The 25,588-nt window shown below is 48.6% G+C and overlaps 1 long non-coding RNA gene and 1 pseudogene across 3 annotated transcripts in view; one reads left to right on the forward strand and one right to left on the reverse strand.

Annotated features, from left to right (window-relative positions):
• Positions 1-25,588, forward strand: part of LOC149863197 (cytochrome P450 2J4-like) — a 49,512-nt pseudogene that overhangs the window by 10,941 nt on the left and 12,983 nt on the right. The window contains exons 3-5 of the transcript XR_016443195.1: positions 626-883; positions 2,035-2,195; positions 24,498-24,635. The product of XR_016443195.1 is annotated as a cytochrome P450 2J4-like (transcript). The remainder of the gene's footprint in view (positions 1-625; positions 884-2,034; positions 2,196-24,497; positions 24,636-25,588) is intronic.
• Positions 2,274-22,922, reverse strand: LOC149863198 (uncharacterized). Of its 2 annotated transcripts, none has more exons than XR_016443172.1 (3): positions 22,786-22,922; positions 5,947-6,116; positions 2,274-3,090 (listed from the first exon to the last, which is right to left on the reverse strand). It is a non-coding gene; the product is annotated as an uncharacterized LOC149863198 (long non-coding RNA). The 2 variants fall into 2 exon arrangements; XR_016443173.1 differs by having other exon boundaries at positions 5,947-6,219; positions 22,786-22,915.

Below are 25,588 nucleotides of genomic sequence, written 5' to 3' on the forward strand. Positions count from 1 at the left end.
CAGAGCATCCCTCTGCTCTGACAAAGCCCAGGTGCAAAATTGCTGCTGCAGGTTGGGAGGAGCTGGGGGTCCAGAGGAGAGGGGCTTCTTCATGCCAGGAGCACAGTGTAGCTGGGGCAGGGCACATGGGGCACCAGCAGCATCGGGTGGTCTTGGTTCCCCCATTCCTCAGCACTCGACAGCCTCTCTGCCCAGGGCACCAAAATTGGGAGTTGCCCCCGTGCTTTGTACTTGTGATCTGTAGCAAGTTGGGGGCTGTGCTCCCTGTGACTACCAGCTCCTGTCCTAGGAGATTCAGCAGCCCCATGATCAGACACACCAGTCTGCTGGGGCAGTGCAGGCAGAAATTCAGGTACTAGTGGTGAGTAACCCCAACTGCCCGGAGGTTTTAGACCCCTGCTTTAAAGAGATAAAACCTCCTTATGGGGGATTTCTCTGGGGTGATTTCCACCTGTGTCTTCTCTGTATCAAAGGAAGATTGCAGTTAAGTAAATTCAATGCAGCCTGTCCTTTGTGGACTAATTCCTTATGACAGAAAAATATATAGTTGGTGTGACCCTTGTGCGCATGATGTAGCCTTGCAGAGATATTAGTGTGACATGTAAATTGTTCTTCATGGCCACAGGTATTATGTTCTCAATGGTCGAGCCTGGAAGCAGCAGAGACGTTTTTGATTCATAAATCATGATCCAGCAGAAACTGGGAATGGGGAAGGAGCACCGAATACAGGAGGAGGCCTGCCACGTGGTGGAGCACTTGGACAACATGAAAGGTTTGTCTCTGCCAAGGTGCTTTTTGTCTCCTTGCATGTTCCCACCATGTGAACCAGCCCGTGGCACAGTGAGAGCGGCGCTGCCTCCTGCTCCACAATGGACCATCCCGAGTTCTTGGGTTCTTCATAGATTATGTTGAATGAAATGCAAGACAACGGGCAGAGCTGAGCATTTAATAGGCTAGAGCCAGTATTTTGATGTCTAGTTGAGGATTTTCTTGCAGAAGAGCTGCTTATAAAACCTCAGGCTTTGAAACCTAGAACTGAGGCTCTGTGGTCCCTAACCTTTTGTATTTATTTTTTAGAAATCCTATGCTGCTCTACAACAAATATAGGAGCTCCTAGCAAATATCTGACAGGATCCTTTACCCTTCAGTAGATAAATAAGAATGAATATTTCCTTTTTTCCTTTCTCTCCTAAATATGAGTTCAGCCAGGTTCAGTAGCCAGGGATTGGGAGGTGCTTGTGGGTCCACATTTTTACTTTCCATGGGCCACAGGGCGGGGGGGGGTGAGAGGGCACAATGAGGTATCACAGCTAAATAGGGAGTGAGGACCCAGCTGGTTGTTAGAAAGATAGCCTGTATTGAACAAAACATATAAGGGATCGCCTTAATAAGAAGTGCCAAGACAAGGTGGGGAAAAGGGCAATAAAGTTCTGGCTACATAACCAGCACGGGCAATGAAAGCGGTGGGCAGGAAGGGGTGTGCTGCACCCAGTTCACAGTGCACCTCTTCAAAAGAGTACTTGATTTTCCAGGGATACTTTTGAACATCTTTTCATAACAGAGCAGGAAGGTTGGCCAGATCGTGTGTGTCATGCATGGGACATGTCGATATTCATAGCCAGAACCGTGTAGTTGTTCTGGTAGAAGGCTTGTAGGCAGGGAGAAAAGACAGATGAGATGTGTTGCCTCAGTAATGATTAGGCTATTGATGGCTTCTGGAGAGGAGACCACAGCTACCTGGGCTCAGGTTTCCTTCCCTTGTTTTTGTGGGACATAGATCTATTGATGAAGACTGTATAAGAGCAGGGTGTTATTGCTCCTTTTCCTCCTACTACTCTTCGCTGAGCAAATGGCCCTTTGAGTGGCTGAAATTTGGTTATTTCTATTTTTTTTTCTTTTGTAGACTTGTAGTTTCCTTCCAATAGTCTAGGTGGCTGTGAGGGAAATTTCTGTAAGATTTAATCTCTTCTTCCCCACTATAGGGAGAAGTCGTACCAAAAAGCATTAATAGCCAGTGTTAATCACTGTTTGCAGGAAGATCTCTGGACCCTTCCCTGCCCCTGGGCCGTGCTGTCATGAATGTGATCTCTGCTGTGGCTTTTGGATGTCGCTTCTCCATAGAGGATGAAAACTTCCACCGGCTAATTGGAGCCACTGATGATATAATTGCATTTGGAAACAGTTTCTATTATTATGTGAGGAAAACAGCTTTTTATTATTTGACATGGAGAAAGAGAAAGATCACTGAAAAGTTTGGCTGTTAATGTTATAATTTGAAGGACTACTCCAATGCCCAGGATTACCAGAATATATAAGAGCCTTCTGGGCCTGAGGGTTGTGCTCATTAGTCCGATACTATTAACATTTGACAGCATAGGCAGGATGTTTGTTAGATTTATATGCTGCCCTTCATAAAGAAGGCTCAGGGCAGCTTACAATACAAGACAGATCAATCCACCAAAACAGACAAAAAATCAAAATGAAACAAGACAGACTCCCCAAACAATACCTTCTCTGCCTCCCCCAGAGGAAACTGTCCCCTTCCCCACTCACTCCAACCGTGTTTCCCAATCCCCATTTACATTTGGGTCCTGTGCAGATAGAAACCCTCTTACCACCCTCTGCCCACCCCCATGCCCACCTGTTTCCGCTACCTAAGGGGCCATTTCCATCCTTCCCCAAAGTCTGTCCCAAGCCCATGCTGCCACCTGCCGCAAAGGGGCTATGGCTGTGCCCAGAAATCCACAAAATCGTCCTCCCCCAATAAATACTCCTTTCAGTTCAAAAATACCACGACAGGAAATAACAGAACCCCCCTGTCACCTCCCAAAGGGTGTCCTTGTTGAGGTGACACCAGCCCACAGGCATCTGTCCCAAGGAGACCTGCCAGCACGGGTTGCAGGTGGGCCAGGTCCTTCTGTGCTCCAGTTCTGCTGTTATACTGAAGTCTGGTACGGTCTGTCAGTCCTGGGGTTCGATGTTCTAGTCAGAAGCATGTAGATGTAGCGATGGAGTAAATGGTCCCATGTTTTAGGATAACTGGGTTTGGGTAGGCAGATTCTGTGGCAGTCCCCCGGGACCTGGCTTCTCCTGGTGAATGAGTGGGATGGGGTAGGAACAAACAGAGTTATGCAGGGAGCCCATGGTGTGGGGAGCACAGCCCTAGCTCACCCTTCTGCTGCTGAGGGCCAGGTCCGGTGGGACCTGGGAGCTCCGAATTATGTGGCAAGTCGCATCCTTATCTGGTCCCACCCCTAAATATTATGATCCACCTGTAGCCCAGGGGGCCAGATAAAGTGGCTCCAAGGGGTCGATGCAGCCAGCAGGCCATGTATTTGAGAACCCCAATCTAGACAAACCTGATTTTTTTCCATTTGAAGAGGGATTAGACATGGAATAACTTTTCTGTTTTTATCTCCCATTCCTATATGTTGTAATGTCCCTATGTGTTGTACAGAATATTTGTAGGTTGAATATTTTACATCTGGTTCTGCAGCAATAATACTGGGACATCAAAGATCCTTAAATAGGCTTAATTTTTCCTGAATGTTATGGGATAGACCTGCTGGGACTTGCACAGTGTGCAACATGCTTGAAATGAAGGCAGAATTTGGATTTAGCTGTCATTTTTTTTAAACTCCTGAAGTGGATGATAAATGTTCGTATTTGTGTTAGACTGGGTAGCTTCTTGAACTCTCATGTTATTTTAGCCGGTGTTAAGGTGACTGTAATCCAGATTGTGCCTGATCTGGAATCGGTCTCTAATTCTGAAGTTTCAGTTCTAAACACTGGGATAGAAGCCACATGCTAGGGGGATCGCTGCTTCATAAATGATTTTTCCCAGCCTTATTCTTCCACATGTACTAACAATGGATTTGCTGAAGTGCTTAATTTGCCAAGTTGACCATCAGCCTGCCTATATTGGCAATGGTAATCACCCTAACAATTTTAGATAACTTGCAGCACCTTCATATGTCTCTCTAACAGCTACAAGAATTTGCTCCTTGGCTTATGGACTGTATCCCTGGATCTCATAGGAATACACTTCATAGCTTTGACTTTGTGAGTTCTTTCATAAGGTAGGTGGGGTGACACCTTTTCAAAAGGGGAAGGCAGTAGGGCTGTGCAAGGCTTTGGATCCAGAGAGGCTTTGGACGCTTCAGGGTCCGAAGCAGCACATCCGGGTGGAAGCGCTGGCCTCGTTCGGCTTCCCAAAGAGCTTCAGAGCTGCCTCAGAGATCCGACCATAGGGTATAATGGGGAAACAATAAAATATCTATAACTTTGTTGTTTTTGTCCACTTTGGATGACATTTTCAGGGGTGGCAGACTCTACAGAGATGATGAAGCCTGCATCAAGAAGATTGGTGCAGGGGTTTGTGGGGAACAGCACCCCAAATTTGTGAAAGCATAACTCCTGGAACATCTATGTGTTACAACATAGTGGGGTGAAAACTGCGGGGCTGGTAGCTCTTGCTGAGGCCACGTAGCTTGCCAAGTTTCAAGAAGATCGGTGCAGGGGTTTGGGGGGAACTGCCCCTCAAGCTGCGGACAAGCAGAACTGGTGCCATGGGTGCTGTGGGACCGACTGTGTCTGTCTTTGGGCGGGGAGGGGAGACACCGCTGCAGGCCTAGCTGCTGAACTGCTGTGTTCCCAGTTGCCAATCAATCAATCGTGTTTCACTCAGGGACCAGGGACACTGGGCCCAGCTCAATACACAGGACCTCATAACGACTTAACCAGCATCAGTTAGCACCTACACAACCAGGCTAAAGGGAGGAATCAATACAGACAATCAACTGCCCCAAGACAGACACAGTCTTGGCATGAGTTTTGTCTGTCAGCAGCTAGAGGTGCAGGGCCCCAGAGCCCCCCTGCACCGATCTCCTTCACAGCTGGCGGGCGTCACAGCAGGGGCTGTCACCCCGCTGCGCCTTAACACATGCAGTGTCACCCATGGCACCGGTTTTGCTTGTCCGCAGCTTGAAGTGGAGTTCCCCTCACACCCCTGCACCAATCTCCTTGAAATGTGGCAGGCTTTGTGGCCTCAGTAAGAGCTACCAGCCCTGCAGTTTTGACCCCCCTGTCTTGTAACACACAGCCGTGACTGGAGTTTAGATTTCAAGAATTTGGGGTACAGTTCCCCCCAAACCCTTACACCAATCTTCTTGAAACTTGGCAAGTTTCATGCTTTCAGCAGAGGCTACCATCCCTGCACGTTTCATCCAAATCAGACAGAAAACAACAAAGTTATAGATATTTCATTGGTGCCCCATTATACCCTATGGCCGGATCTCCAAGGCAGCTTTGGGGCTGCTTTGGCTGGGTCAAAGCAGGAACCCAGTCTGGCGCTCTGGATCGGATCACGGCCATCCGAAGCGGCCGGATCCAAAGCTAGATCAGATCACTGCTGACTCGCACAGGCCTAGAAGGCAGGACACATGCCTACCTTTCTGGCCCACCGCTGCCACCACAGCCAGAGAGCCGAGCAAAGTGGGAGCCAGATGTAGGCTGCCTGCTGCAGGATCAGGGCTCCCCACCCTGCTGCCTTTCCCTTAGGAGCCCCACACCAGCCGTGTACCCCCTGCCTGCCCAGCAGCAACAGGGGATACAACTTCATGCCCCCGCTGCCCTGCTGCTGCTGGGTGGGTAGGGGGTGCCTCGCCATGGTGGTGCGGCCAGCGTGGGGCCCCTGGGCGCACGGTAGCAGGGCAGGGAGCCCCAAGTCCACAGTGAGCAGCGTGCATCCACCCCTACCCCACATACAAATCTGGGGTGGGGCACGTGCCCCCTGGGAAGCCGCCTGCAGCTCCGTACTGCTCCCTGTCCCAGTCCTATGCACTGCCTTGGCTGGACAGTGCACCCTGCCCCACACCCTCCCTCACATTTGGGGCCTCAGTTTGCCTCCTGTCTCACCCCCTATACCCCCTCCACGCACAGACTTACTTGCAGGTAGCTCCTCTCCACACTGCCTGGCTGTTGCCAGCCATGTGCAATGTATGTGGGCACATACATGCGCATGGTGCCTCCTGCATCCTGCTCCCGGCAGCCTCTTGCAGGCTGGAACGCTGCCCACTCGCAAGGGGAAACCTGCCATTTCCTGATCCCTGTAGACTCTGCAAATCAGAAACAAATGCTGTCCCAGTCACACAGGCCAGGATTGGGACTCGAGGTTCCCATCGTGGGACTGTCCTGTCCTATTAGGGATGGGTGGTCACCCTGAAGGAAAGAAAGCATTAGTAAAGGAGATGGACAAGACTGTTCTAATTTGTTTTCTTAGTTTTATAAACAAAGATTTCTTTTCTTTATGTATTTTATTGTTAACACTAAAACAAATCAAAGGGAACTGAAAGTGGCAAGTGATAAGTATATGAAGTGCAGAATCCTGGATATAGTTCAACCTGAATATTTCTTCTCAGAGGAAGTCCAGTAGGAGTTGGATACTGTGCTGAGTCCCTTCCATGTAATCTGCTCTGAAGATTGCAAGAAACTGCCCTACACAAACGCTGTGATTCACGAGATGCTGCGTTACAGCAGAATTGTCTTAATTGAACTTCCTGAGACAAGTCAGAGGAACGCGGATCTGCTGGGATTTCCAATTCAAAAGGTACAGAGCCATGAGCTGCTTGGATATGCTCCTCTTCCCTCTAATATTAGTAACGTGTATTGTACTAGGAAGCTGCATCAACTTACTCCCAAATGTACTGTGATGTCTTTCTTAAATTCATTTTTTTTGAGTTTCTCACTGAGGCCCTGATTCAGAAGAGCATCCCTACTCGCTGAAGAACATACCATGTCTTCTTCCATACACACACTCTGAATAAAACACACGCATTGTTTTGGGAAGCAGAATTTAGAAAAAAAAATTTTTTCCCGGGTCACGGCTGACTCTGTGACCTAGTCCAGGAAATGCGGCACCAGCAAGCTTCTGGTGCCAGCTGCCTCCCCCAGACAGTTTCAGGAGGATTTAACTTTGTCACACCAGGTAAGGTCCTAACAGCCTTGCAAGGGCAGTGGCAAGCCTGCAGGTAGTTGTTTGTTGTTTATTTGACTAAGAACCTATAAGTGAAGCGGTGTTTCACAAACCTCATCAAGATACTACCAGCAGCTCACTTGCTACTTTAGACACAAAGTGCTCAGTCAATAGCTATCACTGGGGAGGATTAACACAGGACTCCACTGTCTTGACACCCATCTTAGGAGCTTCATGGCATGTCCAGGGTCTCCATTTTGGTGCTTTTCCAACAAAGAAAACAGCCTCCTTCTTAAAACATGCACCCTAATGTGGGTCTGATTTTGGATGGAAAGACGCATGAGAAAATATGGTAAAAGCATGCTTAACATAAGAATACTGGAGTTCAACTGAAATCAGTTAACTGCTGTGTTTTTTCTCTCCCCCACCCACCTACCTCCTCCTTTCTCCTTCCCCAGATCTGCTTTGGAAGAGCTGTAATCACTGCTTTCTGTTTAGAAGCTTTGCTTCCTGCAGTCACGGCATCTCATGAAGCCAGACACTACTTTCATAAGCTTATGAATCTCTGATTTAGTTAGTCTGTAGGGTGCAAATGTACCCTGACTTCTACTTAGGATATGAACACGCATATATTTTAGTGGCCGCAAAGGAGGAGGGGTAGCAGTTGATTGGTAGCATGCAACAGCTGTTAATGATCTAAGCATTACCTCTAGCAATATGAGTTAGCTTAATCACCCTAATTTTGACTCAGAATAAGGTTAGGGTCAAAGCTGGAATCTCTTTGCTATACTTGTATCAGTACAGAATCAAGCAGACACCATAGTTGCATTGTGATGCCTTGTAGCAGTATCCTTTGAGTGATGCATCTCTTTTATCCCTTATGTCTATCTAGCCTTAAACATGTACCTATGCTTAACTGTTCTCCTGCATAAGGATGCACTGAAGTGTTTTTTTTAAATGAGGGAATGAATGTTCTTATCCTGCAACCAGTGACACAACCCAACAGGAGGTTGAAGGTTGAACATTATAAGTGTTAACAGTTTTGCATTTTGGCCTGTGCCAGTGGGAAGTTTAGGAATGCTGGTAAAAAATACCCTATTAATTCCCAGTGGGCACACCTACACATTCATTAAAGTGCTTTTGCTACTGTGTATTTAGTACCTGTTATGAGGTGCCACATAAAGGTGTGTTTGGCTGCCCTAATGTGCAGTAGCAAAAGCAAATGCCTTTTTAGTGATGCCTTTTTAGTCTACTGTGTATCCACATATTAGCACTGTTTTGATGTGATGCTTTAAGGCGCAGTAGAATAGGCTGCTGTGCAGGAAAGTGCGTGTGTCTATGTGTCCAATGTGTTCTGATCTGCTCCTAGTGATGTGTCTCGTTTTTTGCTTTTCTTCAGAGACTGTGGTAAAATGAATTGTGTAGGAATTGTTTTCCCTCTCCCCCTTTTTCTTCTTCATTTATCTTTCTTTTCATTTTTCCCATCACTAGTTTGGAGCATTTCAAAACTTTTCTAACTTTGTCAAAGTTTCAGAAAGACCAAAGACAAGAAAACTCTTTAAACTCTGATCCTGCCAAAGCTCTCAAAAGTTTGGAGAATTTTTCAAATTAGAACTAAGGAAGTTACTAAGTAAAACCCAAGACCAGTGGTTGTCAACCTCTTTGGACCCCGAGCACCCCTCTGGCCTTTCAGGCCCAACCCAGCCAAGCTCTTGAACTTCCACACTTGACCTCGATCCCTGGCTAATGTGACTGCCCCATTCTCTGGCTGGATTGCCTGCTGAGAGCACTACTCAGTCCTTTGAAGCACACCTGCAGCCTCAGACTGCAGGCATGCCTTAACAATAGCCTCTGGGCCTTGTTGCAGGGTACTTTTGGGTGGTTCCTAAAGCTCTTAGCCCCTGGATTGTCCACACATTAATACCTTAAAGTGGTTAAGCACTGGCTATGCTGCTCAAAGTGATGCCACTCTAGGGCAGAATTGTCTCTGATGCACTACTCAGCTCCTGGTCCATTAAGGTGTGGCCATTCCCCACAGATGTGCCATCCATGTTGAAGTCCTCCAGTATCCCAGGATCTCTCACATCCCCACCCATAGAGAAGGGATAGAAGCCTGCCCTGGCTTACTCGGCTTCTCTGAGTCCTGCCCCTGCTCACCGGCCTCTAATGGCAAGTCACAGCTGTGCAGGTGGGGGAGACTCAGAGAAGGTTTCTAGACTAAGGGTGTGATTGCGCCAGACTCCAAACTAGCACCAACACTGATCAGTATTTGTGTGGCTCAAGCATAAGGTGTAACAAGGCCCTCAGCCTGCTCTGGGAAGCTGCTCATTCACAGCTACCTCTGGTTCTCCTTGCTTCTGACTCGGTTTTGGTTTGCCTGACCCTTCTCTTGGATCTTCCCTGGGACTCTGCCCCCACCTCTGATTCTCATGGCTTCTGACCTCGGCTGGCACCCCAGATTTTGTCTTTCAGATCTCCACTCTGCTGATTCAGACCCTGTCCTGACGCTCTGGTAACCTGCATCCCTGCCCAGCTGACCTCCTGGCTGCCCTACAGGAGCCTATCTGCAGGCCCGGCCACCACCATTGCGACTGAATCCTTGGACCTCTTTAGAGTCAGTGCATTCCTTGGAAAATGTCAGCTCTTACTCTCATCAATTTTGTGACTACAGAAAAATAATAGCATGATTCTTCTTTTGCAAAGAACTCAGATCACAAGAGGTCAACATGGTTTTGATACTGTGAATTTCTGCTTTAAATGTGAACTATGTGTAGGTGTTTGCGCACTGTCACAGGATGGGTGCCACTCTGTACTGTCTTCCTGGTCCGGAGTTCATCTTGCACGAAGTTCACCTCCTTCCAAGTGCTCGCCATGCGATATAATTCCTAGCAGATGTCTACTGAGAAGGGAACCTGCGTACTGCTCACTCTGGCTTTGTTGCCCAACTAAGCCTTGTCGAGCCCCTTTTCCTCTATACTCCCCCAACGCTGTGTTGGATTCTCTCTTTGTATCCAAGCCCCACCCTGGCTCTTGCAGGGACCTCCTCACCTATTTTCTAGTCTCTCCCTCCCCCTTCTCTGGGTAGTTGCATAAAATCAGACTGCCTCGACTTGCACAACAAAAGGAAATATGTCCCGCTTCACTGAGGTAACTATAGTGCTCTGTCTCTTTACCGGTCTCTTTGCTGCCTCCTCCCTCCAGCCTGTTAGTTCCCACAGTAACCTGGGGTGTGGGTTTGCTTTCTTGGCTAAGTTTCAGGGCTCTGTCTCACTCCCTGCCCCCTGGTACACCTGTCTAACAGTGCTAACATTTCACAGCATCCTTAGATGCATCTTGTGGCACCCTGAGTGTCACAGGACCCTAGTTGAGAATCACTGCCCTGGACCTTATTCATTTTATTGAATCCAGTGGCAGAAAAGAAGGAGAAAAGAGGGAGAGAAAGGAACAACTAAAAACATGAAGCTTCAGAAAAGTTGGGAAAAGTTGGTGATTTCAGAGCAAGCCCTTATTTAGTACAAGCAAATGTTTCAGATGAAGAATTTCCAAGAGCTCTATGTGTGAAGGCACACTGTTTATTTCAATACATTATGATTCAAAACTTGGCCTTTATTGACTCATCCAAAGGACAGAATTATGAAGTAAAACTGAGACCGCTCCTACTTCTTTGGAGGGAACAATTGTTTTACCAAATACAGGCTCTTCTTTTGGATCCTGAGCAAACGTTCAACTCAAACCATTTTCTGGACAAGAATGGAAACTTGGGTGTGTACAGACATTTGGGGAGCCTAGGGGGAGGTTAAAGCAGGTTAAAAATGGCCACCTAATCTAATTTAGTTCACCTACATGCAGACCTTACACTTTGTTCCTTAGTTGGGTCGATCTAAGTGTGAACTATACAGAAGTTCCAGGAAGGTTAGATCAGTCAAAAAATGGCTGACCTTATTGAATTTAGCTGTACCTCGGAGATGCACTAAGCTAGATTGGGTCCCAGGATAAATCCTAAAAAGGTTCACAGGACGGAGTATTAACAGTTTATCCTGTAACATCAATATGTGCATCTGAACGGTTGTCCTAGGACTGCATCATTGAATCAGTGGCAGAAAAGCAGCAGTGCATTCAGCTGCTCACTAAACCCTGATTAGGAGGATGATGTGTGTGTGGCAGAAAGCCACCTTGGTTTCTCCCCAAATTCTCTGCCCTGTGACAATGAGATTAAAATAGGCCCAGCACAGAGGATTCACACCTCAGCCTATCTCTTTAGGTAACCTGAGCTGGCTGCAGTCCTGAGGGAGGGAGGAAACCTGCTCCCTCTGCCTACGGGACTGGCATCAGCCACCTGGGTGAGGGGCATCTACCTGGGGAGCTGGAATCTACCTGGGGAGCTGGAATCTCCCTGGTAACAGATGATGTATTTCAAATTGGTTGGCTGACAGCCAACTGGGGCTGACCTCCACTGGATCAGCTGAATGAGGTCACGGGGGCTATATAAGTTAAAACGGGCTAGGAGACACTGTCTTGGGCCATGAGGTGAAGCAGCAGCCATGCAGGGGACACAGAGAAGCCTCACCATCTGAAACTAGCTCTCTCTCACCCCAAAACTCATGAGCAAGAAACTGCCTGCCTCCAAAGGGAAACTTCACCTGCCTTTGGAAGATGCTTGTGAGTAAGCTACTCAGTCTGATTAGATATTTAGCTGGCAGTAACCCAGATGCGTAATCAAAAGGCTACCTCAGCCACACTGTTTGCTCTTTAGGATTTCTAAGATATTGCTCAATCCTGTACCCTAGTTTACCCTACCCCTGTAATCAATAACGTTCTCCTTTTTGACTAGTGTGGGAGACTTATTGAGGGGTGGGTCTAAATTATGCCTAAGAGACCCCTTAGGTCTGCAGACTAAGGGAGACTTTACTTTTTGCCCCTTGGGGAAGTGCCCCAAGTGCCTGTACTGGGTCGAGTACCTGTTGGACTATTAGGCCTGTGTTTCTCCGAGGACACAGGGCCGAGACAGTCCCTTCTCGGGGTGGTGGCGGTGACATTACCCCCAGACTAGCGAGCGTGCTCCGGGAGAGGGGTCGGAAGAGCATAAGGTGCCCCTAGGGAGGCATTCGGAGCCTGGAAGATGGTCGGGCGCAGGGAGGTGGGCGGCTCAATGCAGGAGCGCCCCCTACTGGCCCGCCACTGTGTACATACTAATCCCAAGATATTTCTGTTCCAGGACTAATGCAGACAACCTGGCCAGGGACAAATGCAAAGTCTGCTCCTAACCAGACAGAAATATTACTGATAAAAAATCCGTCTTCTATATTAAAAGTCCTGTATTAAAAGTATGTTACAGTTATAAAGTCAAGCTTGAAACATTAAGAAATACGAGAGTTCAGGTAGCTGATGCAGTCTTAATTTGGCTCTTGTGTGTATACGGTATGGTACCATCTTCAGTCATGTGATCACATCCTGTGTTTTCCTGGGACCCAAGCCCCCTGGAGTGCACTGGGTGGCTGGTTCCCTGAAGCTGAGTGAGTTACTGCAGCAAGGCTTTTTCTGTGGGATCCCTGGTCATTTGTTGCAGCATTTGGAAATGTAATAATGAACAAGATGGGAATGCAGGAAGAGAAAGGATGGGCTCATAGTTAAGGCAGTTAAATATCACCCTTAAGAACAGGATTCTGTTCTTACCTTTGCCACATAGTGCATGTGTGATGTCAGGTAAATCACCTTTGCCTGATTTTTCACAGCTGGTGACAAATCCTATGTTCTTTGTTTTCTGGTGACCAAGTTCAGACGCCAGAGTTCGGATTCAAGAAGTCCTAAGTGCCCACAACTGCAGCTGCAGTCAGTTGGAGCTGTTTTGAACATGTTAAGTGACGTAAAAATTGGAGCTTTGCAAACTTCAGACTATGATTCAGATTTGGAGATGATTCAGATGATTTGGAGGCCAAATCTACGAATCTGAATCAAATTGCAGGAAGCTTTAGGCTTTCCAAATTGATTTGGAAAAGATTTGGAGATTCAGCCGTAGGGTATAATGGGGAATCAATGAAATATCTATAACTTTGTTGTCTGTTGGCTGATTCAGACAAAACTTGCAGAGATGGTAGCCTCTGCTGAGAGCAAGACACATGGCAAGATTCAAGGTGATAGGTGCAGGGGTTTCTGGGAAACTGCACCCAAACATTCTGAAAGGAAAACTCGTGTTGTGTGTGCATGTGTTAAGCCATAGTGGGGTCAAAACTACAGGGGTGATAGCCCCTGATGAGGCCACAAAGCCTGCCAAGTTTCAAGGGGATAGGTGCAGGGGCTTGGGGGAAACTGCACCCCAAATTCTTGAAAGCAAAACTCATGTTGCCTGTATGTGTTATGCCACAGTGGGGTGAAAACTGCAGAGGTGGTGGCCCCTGGTGAGGCCACGAAGCCTGCCAAGTTTCAAGCCTTGACAGCTGGCAGGCTTCATGGCCACAGCAGGGGTTGGCAGGCCTGCAGCTTGCACCCTGCTGCACCTTAACACACGCAGTGTCACCCACATCATGAGTTTTGCTTGTTCGCAGCTTGAGGTGCAGTTTCCCTCAAACCCCTGCACCTATCTCCTTGAAACCTGGCAGGCTTTGTGGCCTTGCCAGGGGCCACCACCCCTGCAGTTTTCAGCCCACTGTGGCTTAACACATACACATAACATGAGTTTTGCTTTCACAAATTTGGGCTGCAGTTTCTCCCAAAACCCTGTACCTATCTCCTTGAAACATGGCAGACTTCATGCTCTCAGCAGAGGCTACCATCCCTGCAAGTTTCATCCAACTTGGACAAAAACCAGCAAAGTTATAGATGTTTCATTGATTCCCCATTATACCCTATGGCTGAATCTCTGAATTGGCTCAAGGTTCAGAGCCAACTCGACCAAATCAAAGTGGGAAACCAATTCAGAGCTTCAAATTGAATTGCTGGCATCCGAATTGGCTGAATCTGAATCGAATAGTTCCCTATTCACACAGGCCTCGTTAAAATGCGAATTAATCTGAAAAACACAGCTCTTGATTTCTCTCTTAGGTACTCAAAATGAAAGAAAACTTGACAGATTTTGCTTTAATGAATCTTGTGATTCACTTTCCATCTTTAAAATAGGGTTGACGATATATCACTGCCTCTCACATTCATTCTATGTTTATGAAGCACTCATATCCTTTGGTGAAGGCAATTCAGAGAACCTCTGGGAAAATTATTAGAACTGCATTCAGCAAAGAGTTTGAATGGTACGTGGTGAATAAGGCCAGAGGCCACACACTGTGCAATAAAGGCAAAAATGAAATATCAAGCTGACCACTCATCAGTGAGTACTGTTTAGCAAATACACTGAATAAAGCCTGTGGCCTGTGGAAAACAGTCTAATCTTTTGTATCAGGCTGTATACAGTCAAGGGGGGCTGTGGCAGGGCACTGTTTGTGCCTGCCACTTTAAGGGCCCAGCCAAGCAACCAGCAGGTGCTTGATTGCAGTAGCCATTTTAGATCTTTGGCCGCCAATATAAACAGAGCATTTTGCTGCTGTCAGGCCAGGCAGTAACATTGCCTGGCTGCAAGGCTGCTTGGAACATCCTGCAGGTAAGGGCAGGAGCTGTAGGGGATGGTCTGGAGGCTCCTGGTCCTTGGTATGACCTGAAACTGCACCCTGGTGGGAGTGGGTGGCCTGGCAGGGCTCTCAGTGGCACGGGAGCCTCCAGGAAATGCCAGGCCAGTTACCACCCCAGTAAAAGGTGGGTCAGAGTGCCTTAATAACCCGAGCTCCCACAGCCAGGGTTACCCCCTTGTATGGTCCAGAAGGTGAACCCTGGAGAGTGAGTGGGGCTATAGACTTGGAAACCTGTCTTGAAATCCCCCAACTGGTCAATGCTGGGGCCAAGACCAGAAGGGTCGAAGGGCCAGGGGCCCACCGTGACGCATGCCCAGGGCCGAGGGCCTGAGGTTCCAACTGGCCTGGATGTGCGGCCAGGGCCAGTGTAGCCAAAGGTCCTGGGGGCACTACACCCATAAGGGGGTACAGCTCAGAATGAAGGTGGAGTAGGCTGCTTGAATGGAGGATCTAGGTGGGGTTCAAACTGGAGGGTTCTGGGGCCCAGAGTGGGGCCAGTGTTGTTGACAAAAGTGGATGCCATCTACAAGGCTTGCGCTATGGTGTAGGGGAGGAACGGAGCTGCAGATAGTGCCCCCTGGCTTCGGGGCAAGAAATGGGCAGCCTCCTGCCTAATTGATATCTTAATTAATAAACAACAAGGCATGGCAGGAAAGAAGGCGAGCAGTTGGCCCAGAACAGGTGGGCAGGGCCACTGGTAGATGGGCCTCGAGAAGGCTCCCTGTTACAGGGCCTAACTAAACTTGCATAACCAGTGTTAATTCTGGCATTTTCCAACTTTAGAGTGATGAGGTTGCAACTGTAGCATCCTTTGACTTCATCACTAGAAACATAAAATCATGATATCTAGCCTAAATCTACCCTCTGCCAGCTTGTGACGGTTATTCCTGGTCACTCCTGGTCGTGCTTGGGGGAACAGTGACTCCCCCAATGCCTGCTGATCCCCTCTGACTAGTTTGTAACAGGCCACAAGATCCCCCCTCAGCCTTCTCTTTTGGAGGCTGAGCAGGTTCAGGTCCCGTCACCTCTCCTCGTAGGGCCTGCCCTGCTGCCCCCTGACCATGCGAGTGGCCTCCTCTGGACCCTCTCCATGCTGTCCACATCCCTCCTGAAGTGCAGTGCCCAGAACTGGACGCAGTACTCCAGCTGCGGCCTGACCAGTGCCGCATAGAGGGGGAGGATCGCCTCCTTGGACCTGCTCGAGATGCATCTGTGGTTGCAGGACAAGGTGCAGTTGGCCTTCCTGACTGCATCCCCACACTGCTGGCCCATGTTCATCTTGGCATCAGTGATGACTCCAAGATCCTTTTCTGCCTTTGTACTGATGAGAAGGGAGTTCCCCAGCCTGTAGGTATGGTGCTGGTTCTTCCTCCCCAAGTGCAGCACCTTGCACTTGTCAGTGTTGAATCCCATCCTATTCTCATCCACCCACCTCTGTAACCTGTCTAGGTCTGATTGCAACCTATTGTTCCCTTCTAGCGTGCCCACATCCCCCCACATCTTAGTGTCATCAGCAAATTTGAACAGGGTGCTTTTTACCTCCTCGTCCAAGTCACTGATGAAGATGTTGAACAGTGCGGGCCCGAGGACCGAGCCCTGGGGGACCCCACTGCCCACATCCCTCCAGGTCGAACATGACCCGTCCACCCCCACTCTCTGGGTGCGGCCCTCCAGCCAGTTGGCGACACATCTGACTGTGTGGGTATCTACACCACAGCCCCTCAGTTTCTTAATAAGAACAGGGTGAGAAACAGTGTTGAAGGCCTTCCTAAAGTCCAGGAAGATGATGTCCCCTGCTACCCCTGCATCTAAGCATATGGTGACCTGGTCGAAGAAGGCCACCAGGTTGGTCTGACAGGACCTGCCCTTAATGAACCTGCGTTGGTTGCCCCTAAGCATAATCTCCCCTGCTGGCTCCTTGCGGACATACGCCAGAATAATTCTCTCAAAAAGCTTACCCAAGATTGAGGTAAGACTAACTGGCCTATAGTTCCCCGGGTCCTCCTTCCTCCCCTTTTTGAAGATGGGGACCACACTGGCCCTCTTCCAGTCCTCTGGTACCACGTCAGAGCACTGAGTTCTTGTAAAGCTGTGCCAGGGGTCCTGCAATGACCTCAGCCAATTCCCTCAGTACTCTAGGGTGGAGATTGTCCAGATCAGCTGATTTGAATACATCCAGTCCCTCCAGAAGTTTCCTAACTAGACCCTCACTAACCCTTGGCCTAGGTGTGCCTCCCCTAGGGTGTAAGGGGAGCCCAGAGCGGGGGTGGCTGATCCGGTCCCTGCTCAGGAAAATGGAGGCAAAGAAATCATTAAATAGATTAGCTTTGTCATCTAGTGTGATGACCAAATTTCCTAGAGTGTCTTGCAGGGGCCCCACATTACCCAGTACCTTCTTGGTTACCGACATGCAGGAGAAAACTGAACTGCTGAATGACTACTTTGCCTTGGTATTTCACCAAACTAAGGGGAAAATCATGCTAGATTAGGTTCAGAATGGGCATGGTGGAAATGACCGCCTGCCTACTTTTGACATTAAGTTGGTGTATGATCAGTTAAAAAAGTTAGATATTTATAAGTCAGCAGGACCGGATGAACTTCATTCAAGAGTGCTGAAGGAGCTAGATGAAGTCATCTTTAGAAGGACCTCTGGCAAAACTTTTCCAAAATGTGTGGTGCTCGGGGTGGTCGCTGAAGACTGGAAGAGGGCCAATGTTATGCCCATTTTCAAGAAGGGGAAGAAAGAGGACCTGGGTAACTATAGGCCAGTTAGCCTGACTTTTATCCCAGGGAAAATGCTAGAAAAGGTCATCAAGGAATCTATCTGCAATAAGCTTGCAGAAGATAGGATTTTGAATGACAGCCAGCAGGACTTCCTTGCAGGTAGGTCTTGTCTTACCAATCTCTCTTTCTACAACCAGGTAACTTGTCCCCTGGATAAGAGAGAGGAAGTTGACATTGTATAACTTGACTTCCAAAAGGCCTTTGATCTGTTATCCCATGATGTTCTCATGGGAAAATTTGAGGATTTCAGGCTTAACTGTGAGACAGCTAGGTAGGTAGGAAGCTGGCTGCAAGGTAGGACCCAGAGTTCTAATGAATGGATCTGTGTCATCCTGGTGAGAAGTAGCCAGTGGTGTCCCTCAGAGGTTTGTGCTTGCGCCAGTGCTTTTCAACGTCTTTATCAATGATTTGGATGTGGGGGTGAAGAGTTAATTGGCCAAGTTCATGGATGACACCAAGTTTATGGGGAAGTGTGGGCACGCTTGAAGATAGGCAACAGATACAGGCAGATCTAGACATGCTAGTAAGTTGGGTGGATTGGAACTAGATGAAGTTCAACATTGAAAAGTGTAAAGTGCTGCATCTGGGGACAAATAATCCCCAACATACTTATAGGCTCAGTGGTGCCAAACTGACTAGGACCACAACTGAAAGGGATCTAGGGGTAATAATAGATGGCAGTATGAATGATCCATCAGTGTGATGCTTTAGCTAGCAGGGCAAACAGTACTCTGGCATGTGTCAACCGGTGCATCTCAAACAATACCAAGGAAATGATTCTTCCAATGAACTCAGCACTAGTGAGGCCACAGCTAGAGTACTGCATCCATTTCTAGGTGTCGCACTTCAACAAGGATGTGGACAGGCTTGAGAGAATCCAGAGAAGAGCCACCTGTATGATCACAGACTTGCACGGCAAGGCATATGGGAAAAGGCTGAGGGACTTGGGTCTTTTCAACCTAAAAAAGAGAAAGCTATGAGGGGACTTGAAGTAGTTTAGTGCTACTCCAGAGGCGTACATCAAGGGCTCGATGAATAACTGTTCACCAGGGCACCCTTGGGGAAAACCAAGAGTAATGACCACATACTCCTGGAAGACCATTTCAGACTTAACACTAGAAGGAACTTCTACGCAATTAGGGTGTTCAGACTGTGGAATTAATTCCCTCCACAGGTGGTGTAATCGCCTACCCTGGAAATCTTTAAGAGGATACTGGATAGTCACATCACTGGGATCACCTGACACCAGTTGTCTTTCCTGCTTGGTGCAGGGGGGCTGGCCCCGATGATCTTGTGAGGTCCCTTCTGGCCTTATAATCTATGAATCTTTGGATCCACCCTCCAGGTAGTTGAGGGCTGCTGTTAAATCCCACCTCAGTCTTCTCTTCTGTAGACTTAATAAACCCAGTTCCCTCAGCCTCTCCTCACAAGTGATGTGCCCCGGACCCCCAACCATTTTTGTTTGTCTCCACTGGATTCTCTCCAGTCTGTCCACATACTTTTTGTAGTGGGGGGCCCAAAACTGGACACAGGACTCCAGGTGTGGCCTCACCAGTGCTGAACAGAGGGGAAGAATCACTTCCCTAGATCTGCTGGCAATGCTCCTACCAATGCAGCCCAAGGTGCTATTAGCCATCTTGGCAGCAAGGGCACATTGCTGGCCCATATTTAGCTTATTGCCCACTGTCACCCCCAGGTGCTTTTCTGCAGGGCTGCTGCCCAGCCAGGCTGCCTGCTGTGGGCTCAGGGCTCTTTGCCCTGCTGTCTTTGTGCTGGGAGCCACATGCTGGCCACACCATGTTCCCTGCCTGTCCGGTTGCAGTGGCAGTGGTAAGTTGTGCCTCCCAGTGCTGGACGGGCAGGGGATGCGGCACAGAAAGCATGTGTCACCCAGGAGAAAGCCCACAGAGAGCAGCCCATCTCTACCCTCCCCCTGCTCAGGTCTGTTCCAGTTAAAAGCATACCAGTGATTAAAAATGGTGGAGGTGGCACTTGAACTAAAACCCATTCAATGAGCTCCAGTTCAAGCACTCCTGTCATCGTTTTTAAGCACTGGGATGCTGATCCTCTGGATGAGATCCCTGCCCTGGCCCCAGGATCCCATTCACTGCCCTGCTTCTGCCCCATTCCCTCCCTCACTGTGGGGGCCTTGATCTGCCCCCTAACGCCTCTTCTCCTCCACAGACTTAGCTGCAGGGCACTGTTCTTCACACAGCCTGGCTGCAGTCCTGACCATCTGTATGCTGCAGCTGCGTGCATACATGTGGTGTCTGGGGGCCCTGGCCAGAAGTTATATTATATGTATTGGTACATTATCAGCTATACCAGCAAAAAAAGCCAACAGCCAATTGTGGCATGCCAGTAGGGGGTGCTCCTGTGTTGAGCCACTTACCTCACTACACCTGACCACCTTCCAGGCTCCAGGTACCTCCCTGGTGGCACCTCACGTCTGGCAGACCCCCTTCCTGAAGCATACTGTAAACCGGGGGGTAATGCTGCCACCACCCAGGGTCTGGACTGATCTTGGACTTTTGCCCTCTGGGAAACACAGGCCTAGTAGACTTTGAGAGTACTTGACCCACTACAAGAACTTGGGGTGCTTCCCTCAGTTTGAAGCACAAATAGTGGTCTTCCTTAGTCAGCCAAACCAAGAGGACCCTAAGGTATTAATCTAGACCCTCTCCCAATGAGTCTCCCATGCTAGGTACTAAGGAGAACTTTATTGGTTACAAGGAGTAGGTTTGGAATAGGGTACAGCAATATCAGAAAAATCCCTTATAGCAAACAGTGGTACGGTAGCCTTTGATTATGTACCTGTGTTGCTGCAAGCTATAGATTTAGTTTTATTTCAGGTAGCTTACTTACAAATATCATCCAGAGGCAGATGGAGATTCCCTCTAGAGGCAAGCAGTTCATTGAACACCAGTTTCAAGAGAGAGCGTTTCAGATGGTCCAGCTTCTCTGAGAGTTTTTATCATGGCTGCTGCCCCCTTCTCCTGGGCAGTCCTTAACTTGTATAGACCTTATGACCTCATTTACCTCATTAATGAAGGCCAGCTACTTTTGGCTGCCAGCCAACCAATTTGAAATGCATCACTGGTTGCCGGGTAGACTGGCAAGTCCTTTAGCCCTCTCCCAGTCATGTTGGCATTGCTTAGAACAATAGGGAGTTTAAGCCCCCACCCAGGTGTGTGATGCCAGTCATGTAGGCAGAGGGAGCAGGTTTCCCTTCTCCCTCAGGAATGCAGCCAGCTCAGGTTACACCTCAGGGTTACCTGAAGCCGATGGGGCAGGGTGTCTGCCCTCTGCAGCGACCATGGTAACCAAATTGTCAGATAGCAGAGTTTGTGCGAGACAGAGATGGTATTCTGCCACACCAATAATGTTAATTTTCCTTTTATCAGCGCTGATCCGATCCAATATGGCACCAATATATCACTGCACTTCTACTGGTCAACAGGACTTGCCCCTGGCGAACCCATGCTGGCTGTTCCTAATCACGTTTTTCTCCTTCAAGTGCTTCAAAATGGATTCCTTGAGGATCTGCTCCATGAGTTTTCTAGGGACTGAGGTGAGGCTGACTGGTCTGGAGTTTCCCAGATCCTCTTTCTTCCCATATAAATCTACAAGTGCATTCTCCTGCTACCATAAGTATAAAACTTGACTGTATCTTCTGTTTGGGAGCTCCACTTACCCTCTCTTGTCCCCAAGATCATGGGGAGCTGCCATTCTGACCCACTTCATCTGCCTCCCCCATCATCAGTATCTTTTTCTCCTTCCCTATCTCATTTTTCCCCCTTCATGATCCTCCACATTTTCAGTATTGTCTACCTGAAGAAATGGGAAAAGATGAATCAGACCTCATAAGATCATGAGATTTGCCTCTCAGATCATGGCTGATCGTTTTGCTTTAAAAGAAAAAAAATATGCGTTTTAGTCTTGCTTTTAATTACTGTTTCTCTCCTTTGTGTGTGTGTGTGTGCATGTGTGTGTCTGTGCACACATACAAGGGAGTTTCAGATTGAAAAGTCTGTCTTTTAATGCATGCTTCTCCTTGCCAGCTTAAAATGCAGCGGTGGGAACTATAATCATCTCAGGAACAGAAAGGTCTCCTTATGCCTGTGATAGCAAAGGAGTAGACTGCAGGATCCAGGAGGTCCTTCCAGTTCAAGTTGCTGACTCCACTTACCTTCCCTTTCTCAAAAAGAGGGACCTTCCACACATTTCCTGTTGCTGTCTTGCTCCCCTCTTCCCCCCAGTATTTTAGCTAACTGATACGAAAACCCTAACCCAAGCAAAGTTTTCTATAAGGGCATAGCTGCACCTTACAATCAACACATCCTAATATGAACAGGCATTAAAGTTAGCATGTGCTTTGAGCAGTCGCACGTTAAGGGTTAATACCTCCCTGTCACCTGCACTGCTCTGACCTTCCCTTAGAGGGCTGGTGAGTGGGGGCATGGTTAGGAGCCAACCTAGCTCCTTGCCTACCCGGCTCACTTGCTCTCAGAGGCTGGGTAAGTGGCCTTGATTGTGAGCAGCTGGGATCTGGCAGGATCTCATCAGGTCCCCAGTGCCCAGATTGGGCCTGCCCCCATCCTCTGGCCTCCCCGTTCAGCCCCTCTCGCCTCCCTGGGTAGTCTGCCACTGTCCCCCCACCATTCCTGGGGTCTCTCCCTGCCTCTTGGGGCTTACTCTTGCCCTCCTCCTCCCCCTGCCATGTCCTCTGCCTCACCTGTGGCTGCCAGTGCTACCCTGGGGCAACAAGCAGGGCAAGGGAACCTGCTTGCTGAGCTGCTGCTGCTACTGCACAGAGTGGTAGCATGTGGGGTCTCCTTCCCTGCTTGCTCCCCTGAAGCAGTGCTGGCAGCCACAGGTAAGCTGGAAGCTGTCGAGGTGGGGGGTAGTGAGTGGGATCTGGGGACCGTGCAGTGGGGTGGTGCTGGCCCGATCTAGGGAACAGGACTCAACCCAGGCTGGTAGGGGCAGAGGGGGCACTAGGGAGTGGGGGGGAGAGGAGGGAGGGGAGTCCTGAGGGGCAGGGAGGGAGCCGGGGCCCAAAATCAGTTAGAGATTATCCTTGGCAGAAGAGCATCATCTCCAAGCCACTCAGAGAGTCCTTAGCAAGTGTTTACTGCCCTTCTGTGTGGACACTCCTGCTTTAAGGGCCCCTAACACATATTTAAGTAAATGTGTAACAGCACCCTAAATGAGTTCAGTAATTATACTGATTTAAAGAATTTAAATAATTAAATTTAAGGATTAATTTAAAAAATCAGTTGTCATGTACTCAAAACATTTAAAATACTTTAAACACACTCTCCTTTCTTTGTGTAATATCCACAAACTACATAAATAGATAAGTCATCCAATAATTACAAAAAAGGTCATGTTTAAAATGAATGTACTTACAATTATTTGCCCCAGGAGCTTGATATAATCCATTTTGTTTTAAAGATTTATCCTCCTGCTGCCCTGGGACTTGCCCCCTTGCCCTGACCCCTGGGTGCAGAGAAGTCCCAGTGCAGGAGGCAGCAAGGGGGCTGCTGCTGGCTCTGGGGTGGAGCTTGCCCAGCTCGCGCCTGCCAGCCCAGCCCTGCCGCTCACAGCGGTGGAGGTCCCTCCGTGTGCCGAGAGCTCCTCCTGCAGGGGCCCAGCACCATGGCTTGTGATCAGCTTTGAAAACTCCCCACGCAAACTTCCCCCAGCTGCTCAGCGCAGCCCTCCTTGCCCCTTGGATGGGAATTTGCTTCCAGTAGAGCAGGGCACCAGCATCATCCGCTGGCACCTGGCACCCCCATTTTGCAATACTTGACAACAATTCTGCCCAGGGCACCAAAAGTGCTTGTTGTCCCTCTGCTTTGTACTTCTGATCTGCAGCAAGTCGGGTGCCGGGGGGCTGTGCTACCTGTGACTACCAGCTCCTGCCTTAGGAGATTCAGCAGCCCCATGATCAGACACACCAGTCTGCTGGGGCAGCACAGGCAGAAATCCAGGTACTAGCGGTGAGTAACCCCAACTGCCCGGAGATTTTTAGACCCCTGCTTTAAAGAGATAAAATCTCCTTAATGGGGGATTTCTCTGGGGTGATTTCAATCCATGCCTTTTCTGTTTCAAAGGAAGGTGGCAGTTAAATGAATTCAGTGTAGCCCTACCTTTGTGGACTAATTCCTTATGATGGAAGGATTTATTGTAGGAGTAACCCTTGTTGTGTGCATGATTTAGCTTTACAGAAATATTATCGTAACATACCTTCTCCATGACCACGGGTATTATGTTCTCTAATGGTCATGTCTGGAAGCAGCAGAGATGCTTTTGCTTCATGATCCTGTGAAACTGGGAACGGGGAAGGAGCACCGAATACAGGAGGAGGCCTGCCACTTGGTGGAGCACTTGGACAGCATGAAAGGTTTGTCCCTGCCAAGGTGCTTTTTGATGCCTCTCGGGTTCCCACCATGTGAACCAGCCCGTGGTGCTGCCTCCTGAAACACAAGACAATGGGCAGAGCTGAGCATTGCATCTTAATACGCTACAGCCAATATTTTAATGCCTAGTTGAGGATTTCCTTGCAGAAGAGCTACATAGGAAACCTTGGGGTTTGGAACGTGGAACTAAGGCTTTGAGGTCCATGGTCTTCAGTAATACTTATTTTTAGGTAATTCTTTGCCACTCCTCACTAAAGTCTAGGAGCATTTAGTACCTTTCTGACAACAGCTCGTGCACTGCTCTAGATAAGTAGGATGAGATGCTGGAAAATACTGTGACTTCTCCACCACCAGACTATCGCACAGCTTGAGAAACAGTTCCCCCCTCAGCAACCACGTTCGGTGCCGACTCGCATAGGCCCAATGATCGCTAGGACAGAATTTGAAGGGGGATTCATTAGTCAGCGGCTGTACCCGTTTTACAGTTTCAGAAGGACCAAATGTAAGACCACATGAAGAAGAGTGGTGCAACATCCCTCGTTTGCTAGAGGAGTCTCCAAGAAGCGTTGTTTCTAGATCTTTAAAGAAGGGCTTTTTCTTTCGGACTAGCATGTAGCGCACTTTCCCGCAGTGAAGTCATGTTGTCACGCGGCCCTGCCTCCTGTGCTCTAACACCAGCCTCCTGATTCTCATCCACAGGGCAAAGAGGACTCCAAGTCAACGTATGAGGAAAGAAACTTGGTCAGTCTATTTTTGATCTCTTTCTGGCAGGCATGGAAACCACAACCACCCTGCGCTGAGCACTGCTGTATATGTTGGTTTACCCTGATATCCAAGGTGAGATGGGGCCCAGGCACAAGCCATGGGTGGGTAGTATTTGTGTAGGAAGGGAGGCCCTTCTGCATCCTTTTTAAAGATGAAATTTAAATGGCTTACATGGCTGTGGCTGGTTGAATAGCAAGGTCTCACATGGCTTTGCAGTAGCTGCTGAATCAGATGAGCTGCAGCCCGAGCTGGTCTTCTGATTTAGAAATGTCACTTTCCAGGAACAAGTTTAATTTTTTTATTGAGAACTTCACAGCCCAGGCAGCTCCTAGCATACTTCTAACTTAGCTATTAGGATAAGAGGTGCTAAGGTATTCTTTGATGAAACCAGTCTTTGATGGAAAATGCTGTTTTGTCTTCACTGAATGGTTTTGCAAAAATGATTTCCATGAACTTGCCACACCACACAGGCAGGTTCTGCTGGGGTGCCTGGCATCCAGTATGGGCCCTGCCCTGAGGCGGGAGCCTTGAGGGCTCCAGGCCGCCATGCGCCATGCACTGGTTTTCGATTTTTGCGATTTCATCTGGAAATCCACATTCCTACTTTTGACCAGCCCTTATTATGATTCCAGCTTTTTTCATAGATTCACAGATTCATAGCTTGTAAGAGGCTGGAAAGGACCTTAGAAGATTGTCGGGTGCAGCCCCCTGCACCAAGCAGGAAAGATAATTGGGGTCGGGTGACCCCAGCGAGGTGACTGGAAATCTTCAAGAGGAGACTAGACAGAGTAGGTGACTGCACCACCTCTGGAGGGAGCTTATTGCACAGTCTGGAGTGGATACCCTACCTGTGAAGTAGCTTTTCCTAATGTTGAGTCTGAACCGAACGTTCTTCCAGGAGTTTGAAACCATTACCCCTGGTTTTCCCCAAGGACGCCATGGTGAACAGTTGTTCACTGAGCCCTTGATGTACACCTCTGATGTAGCGGGAAGCTGCTACCAAGTCCCCTCTCAGCCTTCTCTTT

Source organism: Crocodylus siamensis, chromosome 6, assembly GCF_052110815.1.
Source record: "Crocodylus siamensis isolate JL-2025a chromosome 6, ASM5211081v1, whole genome shotgun sequence".
In the NCBI taxonomy this organism is placed as follows: domain Eukaryota; kingdom Metazoa; phylum Chordata; order Crocodylia; family Crocodylidae; genus Crocodylus; species Crocodylus siamensis.